The sequence below is a fragment of the Myotis davidii genome, unplaced genomic scaffold (genome assembly GCF_000327345.1).
Source record: "Myotis davidii unplaced genomic scaffold, ASM32734v1 scaffold49, whole genome shotgun sequence".
In the NCBI taxonomy this organism is placed as follows: Eukaryota; Metazoa; Chordata; class Mammalia; order Chiroptera; family Vespertilionidae; genus Myotis; species Myotis davidii.
Window position 1 is genome coordinate 2847892 of NW_006300375.1, and position 5510 is coordinate 2853401.

General features: G+C 36.0%; 1 protein-coding gene across 1 annotated transcript in view; it reads left to right on the plus strand.

The window, feature by feature from the left end:
- The window catches only part of PCLO (piccolo presynaptic cytomatrix protein), a 296737-nt gene that overhangs the window by 98446 nt on the left and 192781 nt on the right, over positions 1-5510 (plus strand).

The window sequence follows — 5510 nt, forward strand, 5'->3', positions numbered from 1 at the left end:
CGGGCTGCGGCAGGCGGGGACCCTTGGCTTCCTCCATCACGGGAGCAAGCAAGCCTCCTGCTGGCTTCAGCTGCATGGCCGCCGGCCGCCATCTTGGTTGGTGGTTAATTCGCATATCACCCTGATTAGCCAATAAGTAGTGTAGTGAAGGTATGGTCAATTACCCTTTTTGTCTTTTATTAGATAGGATTATTATTATTATGGTATTATACAGAGACTTTTCACTGCCCTAAAAATCCTGTAATGCAATTATTCATTCCCCCACCCCACACACACTTTCTAAACCCAAGCAATCACTAATTTTACTATATCCATAGTTTTGCCTTTTTCAGAATGTCATACAGTTGGAATTATACAGCTATAATCTTTTCACATTGACATCTTTCACTGAGTAATATGCATTTAAGGTTCCTCCATGTCTTTTCATGTCTTGATAACTCATTTCTACTTAATATTGAATAATATTACATTATATGGATGTATCACAGTTTATCTATCTATTCATGTTTAAGCATTTAATATAGTACCTGAAAAATAGTAATCTCTCATTAAGTGGGAATTGCTAGTACTTGTGACAAAAAGTACTCGGGACCTTTCAGTCCACAGGCTGACGCTCTATCCACTGAGCCAAAACGGTCTTGGCAAAATATGTATATTTTTATTGTTGATAGTATTACAGATGTCTCCCATTCCTCCCCCCCTTTACCCTCCTCTGTCCAGCTCCTACCCCTTCTCCCATGATGACATTTTATGTTAACAAATGTCATATATGTGCATATAAAGATACATCCATTTGTAGGTAGATAATAAGCAATTCTTTCATAATCTCTTTGATGTTAAAAATATTATCAGATAAAGGCAAATTACTAATTGTCATTCTTTCCAAAGAGGTGGCAGTGTTATCTGGGAAAAAAAGGTAAACAACTGATTTATGTAATAAAAAGCTTTCTTTGTCATATTTATTATCTTTGGTATTTAGAGTTTGAGCTGTTTCCTATTTTTGTTTTAGTTTTATATTCATAATGAAGTTTTAGTAGCTCCCAAGTTGAGAAAGCACAAATTAGGGTACAATATCTAGCTGGAGCATTTCAAGGTAACTAATTGTTTTCTATTTCTTAAATGCTACTTGGACAAGTTTGCTGTCTCATATTGATTTTCCTTTCTATCCTTAAAATAATTGCTCCTGGGCAAAACACAACTATTATTTTGTTTTTCCATACTTATGAAAATGTTAAAGCACACAGTGTAAGAAATGCCGATGACAGCCAAATCTGTGTGTTTAAAAATTGATTTCTCAGCCAAGGATTCAAATACCTAAATTATAAGCACACATTTCTGTTTAGGGCCCTGGATATGAACCAAGTTTTATTCCTATCAGAAAGGGTATATTTTAAAACCAGAATTAATAAGAATAAAATAAAAATTTGGAAAATGTGTGTATTCATAATCTGTGATTTATATTTTATATCTGGATAAATTTAATGTTATATCTAAAAACAGAAAAAATATAATTCATGAATTTTTAAAGTCATTTAGTGTTTATGAAATGCTTTTAGAATCTCATTCTTGAAAAAAGTTTTGGAGAAGTAGAATTATTATCATTCCTCAGAAAATGCCATTTCTTATTTTAAAATTAGCACTTAACCTATTTAGAAAATCTAAACCAACATGGTAAATAAATACACTAGAAAACAAGCAAAAAAATATGTATATTTGTATTGTCTGAGAGTTTATCATGGGGAAATATTAAGATAACAGTATAGTTAGAAAGTTAGATATTCAAATAGGCAGTGTCATGGGATGAATTCTCTCCCCGCCCCTGTTCTCCCGTCCCCCCACCCCACCCTATGTTGAAGTTCTAACACCAGTACCCTTGAATGTGACTGTATTAGGAGGTACAGTCTGTGAAAAGGTAGTTCAGTTAAAAAGGAGTCATTAGAATGGTCCTAGTTCAAATGACCCGTGTACTTAATAAGAAGAGGTTAGGACACAAATTACTTAGACTGAGGGACAGCCATGTGAAGACACAATAAGAAGGTAGCCAGGAGAGAGGCATCAGAAGAAACCAAACCTGTGCTTGCTTCGGCAGCACATATACTAAAATTGGAATGATACAGAAAATATTAGCACGGCCCCTGTGCAAGGGACACGCAAATTTGTGAAGTGTTCCATATTTTTTAAAAAAGAAAAGAAACCAAACTTGCAGCTTCATTGATCTTGGATTTCTAGCCTTTACAATTGTGATAAAACAAATCTCTGCTGTTTAAGCTCCCCAGTTTATTTTGTATGGCAGCCTAGGAACCTAATACAAATAGCTATCTAACTATGGTAATATTAATATTATGGTTCTTAGAATTCTCACCTGTTGAAAGAGGTCTTCCTCTATTAAAGTATTGAACAATTGTAATTAACCTTTAGTTCCATGAATGAGTCCATGAACAGATCTCTCCGGGATCATCATCTTTCCAGACTTCTGGGAAAGTCATTGGCTATGGGCTAGGCAGAAGAAAAAAGATGATTAAATAAACAATAATTGGAGATAGATAGCATCATCAGTGTACCAAAAGAGCTTAACAACCAGTAATGGTGATAAGCTCTGAATACAAATAATTATAATGTGAGCCAAAACATGCTCAGTGCCATAAGAAAGATCCATGCAGGAATAAAAAGTTCTGAGGAGATAAAAAGTTAATCATTTGTATTCCTTGTTCCAGAGGGCAGATTAAGGAAGTCTCCTTGGAGCAGTGGGCTTAGCTGGATTATAAAGAATGAGTAGAATTTTGACAGAGGATTTTTAAAGCAAATTACATTTTATGCATTAGCAATGCCTAAGCAAAAGTACACTTATGGAAAAACCAATCCCACTTTCTTTCCATCCCTGCTTTTCCTTTTCCTTTTCCTTTGTCAAGTGCTTATCTTTTCTCTACAAAAAGATAGAGACTGGATTTGAGAAGACAGTAGGCACTGTGACAATCTGGCGTCTAATAGCTATTGGACTGGTATGTTAATTAGTTCCACAGTGAATAAATGATACCATTAAAATTGAATTGCCTCAGGCATACTTATGTGTCCAGTCCTAATTGTCACTGGACCAGGACCAGTCTTAGACTGCCTCGGGCAGGCCTGTATTGTGTGGGTTTTTGACTTAGTGTAGAAAAGATTTCATCATATGAGTTTTGGTGATTTTGTATTAAAGTTGACTATAGTGAAATGAAGGAAGGACTTAGGGCAGAAGAAGCAACAGGAGGGAGACTAAGTGGGTGCTCTGCTTTGGCTCCTAGAAATATTATAGGAAAGAAGTGAGCCAAGACGGGGCTGCTGTTAGCTCAGTGGGAAGTCAGAGAAAAAGGGGGCTTTGGAGACAGGTTCAGGGGGGAAGCCTGAGAGGAGCTGCTGCTGCCCTCTGCTCCCCTGGTTGTGAGTCTCCTGGGGACCCTTAGGAGAAGGAAAGTAAAAAGGTCGTGCCAGAGCACAGGCATGGGCATGCTCCAGAGCAAGGCCACACTGGTATTTTTTGTCTTGAGGGTATTTATTTATTTATTTATTAATTTTCTGTGGGCAAGAATCTTAGGGGAGGGTTTTAGCAGAATATTTGTTAGCTCTCTAGGTGTGTTTTAAATATGTTGATGTATTAAAATGAGCATATAGGGGAGTTTGGTATTACTTTTGGTTGGCTTCATTGTTTGATTTTTACTTGGGGTCTGTCTGGCTCTAATCAGGTCTTTGTTATTTGTTCTCCATCTGTCCTTGAGTTTGGCTGGCACAAATAGTATTAATTGGGTCTCTGTCCTCTATCTCCCTGACCATGGTGATTTAAACTATTTATTCTCTGGTCTGAGGGGAGAGGTATAAGCCATTTGTTCTCCAGTGTCCTTGGTTAGGAGGATAAGTTCTTGTGATTCACTAGCTGGCTATAAATTGGTCAAAATTTTTTTGCCGTATTTATCTTGTCTCAGTTTCCCTATCCCACTTGCTCAGGAATTTTTTTAGCTTCTTACTATCCTGCCTTACTAACCAATTAAATTACTGCTTTACGGTTAGATTTTAAAACTACCATCAGTTTATAAAAAACATTGAGTAATAAGAGCATATCGTGGTTTTATAAATATTTTTGCTATACACTGTGGCTAGGAAAATAATTTTATTCCATCATTGTTGCTCTTATTTGAAGCCACATTAAGTGACAAAAGAAACATGTTCTCATACTTTGACTGCCAATAAGCTGAATATTATCCTCGTCACCAGCTACAACCTACATCCCCACCAGTTGTAGGCAAGAAAAGTTCACACAATATTGGGAAGGTTCTTGTTTAGACTCTGAATCAAGGTATATATTTGACCACTATTTGTTCTTTTCACACATGTAATGTGTGCAATTTAGCATTCCGAATTATCAATCAGTAAAATAGTTACTTTCCTTTCCTGTTTTTTATAGACTGGTCTTTACTTGCTTTTCTTCATTATATAATCCTCCACAAAGTTTGTGGAGCTGGTTCATAAGGGACTATGTACCAAAAAACAAAACAAACAAAGACACCTAAATAAAACAAGATAGTTTCGAGATTGTTATAATTTTAATGGTAAAACATCTTGTTTAATTACAACCACTCAAACAGTTAATATTCTATTGATCATCTGCTATATAGAAGATGCATTTAACTACTTAGATTTCTGTGTTATATTACCTCTTTAAGTTGAAATAATTGTGTTATTTTACCTAAAATCTTTAGACTTGCATACTTTAGGGATATTCAGAATACAGATATATAAGGAACACCCCCCCGCTCCCCTCCCCACACATACACAATAATAAAGTTGACTTATTAAGGCTGTCTTTTTGGATTCATGTGAGGGAAGCAAGATTCCAATTTCTTTTCTGGAATTAAAATAATTAACTAAAAATAGATTTGTGTGCAGTGAGCTTTTGCAGGCATGGCCGACTTCTGTCCACCCCAGTCACAGCCTGAATTTTTAAGTTTCTGTCAGAAGAGGCAGGAAGTTTTCTGTGTGGGATGCAAGTGAAAATTGAGGACAGTTCAAATGTTGCATGCAAGAGAAACCAGCACCACTTCAGTTCTTGGTTAATTTGCAACTTATGTAAGAAATTGCCATATGACTAGTAAGTATAATATTTTGGCAATTTTTATGCCTTTTTGGAAATCAAGAGGGTGCACATAATTAAATATCCAACACATTTTCCTTCTGACAAATTTGAAATAATGCCATATCAAACCAGTTTATTTACTATCTTGCCAATATGCTAGGGCTATGAAGTAACAATACTGAATCAGATATAGTTCTGCATTCAAAGAGCATATATCCTATCTAATAAAAGACAAAAATGGTAATTGGCGTACGACCAATACCCTTTTCATTGGCTAATCAGGGCTATATGCAAATTAACTGCCAACTAAGATTGACAGTTAACTGCCAACTGAGATTGGCAGTTAACTGCCAACAAGATGGCGGTTAATTTGCATATGTAGGCACAATGCAGGGAGGCGAAAGGG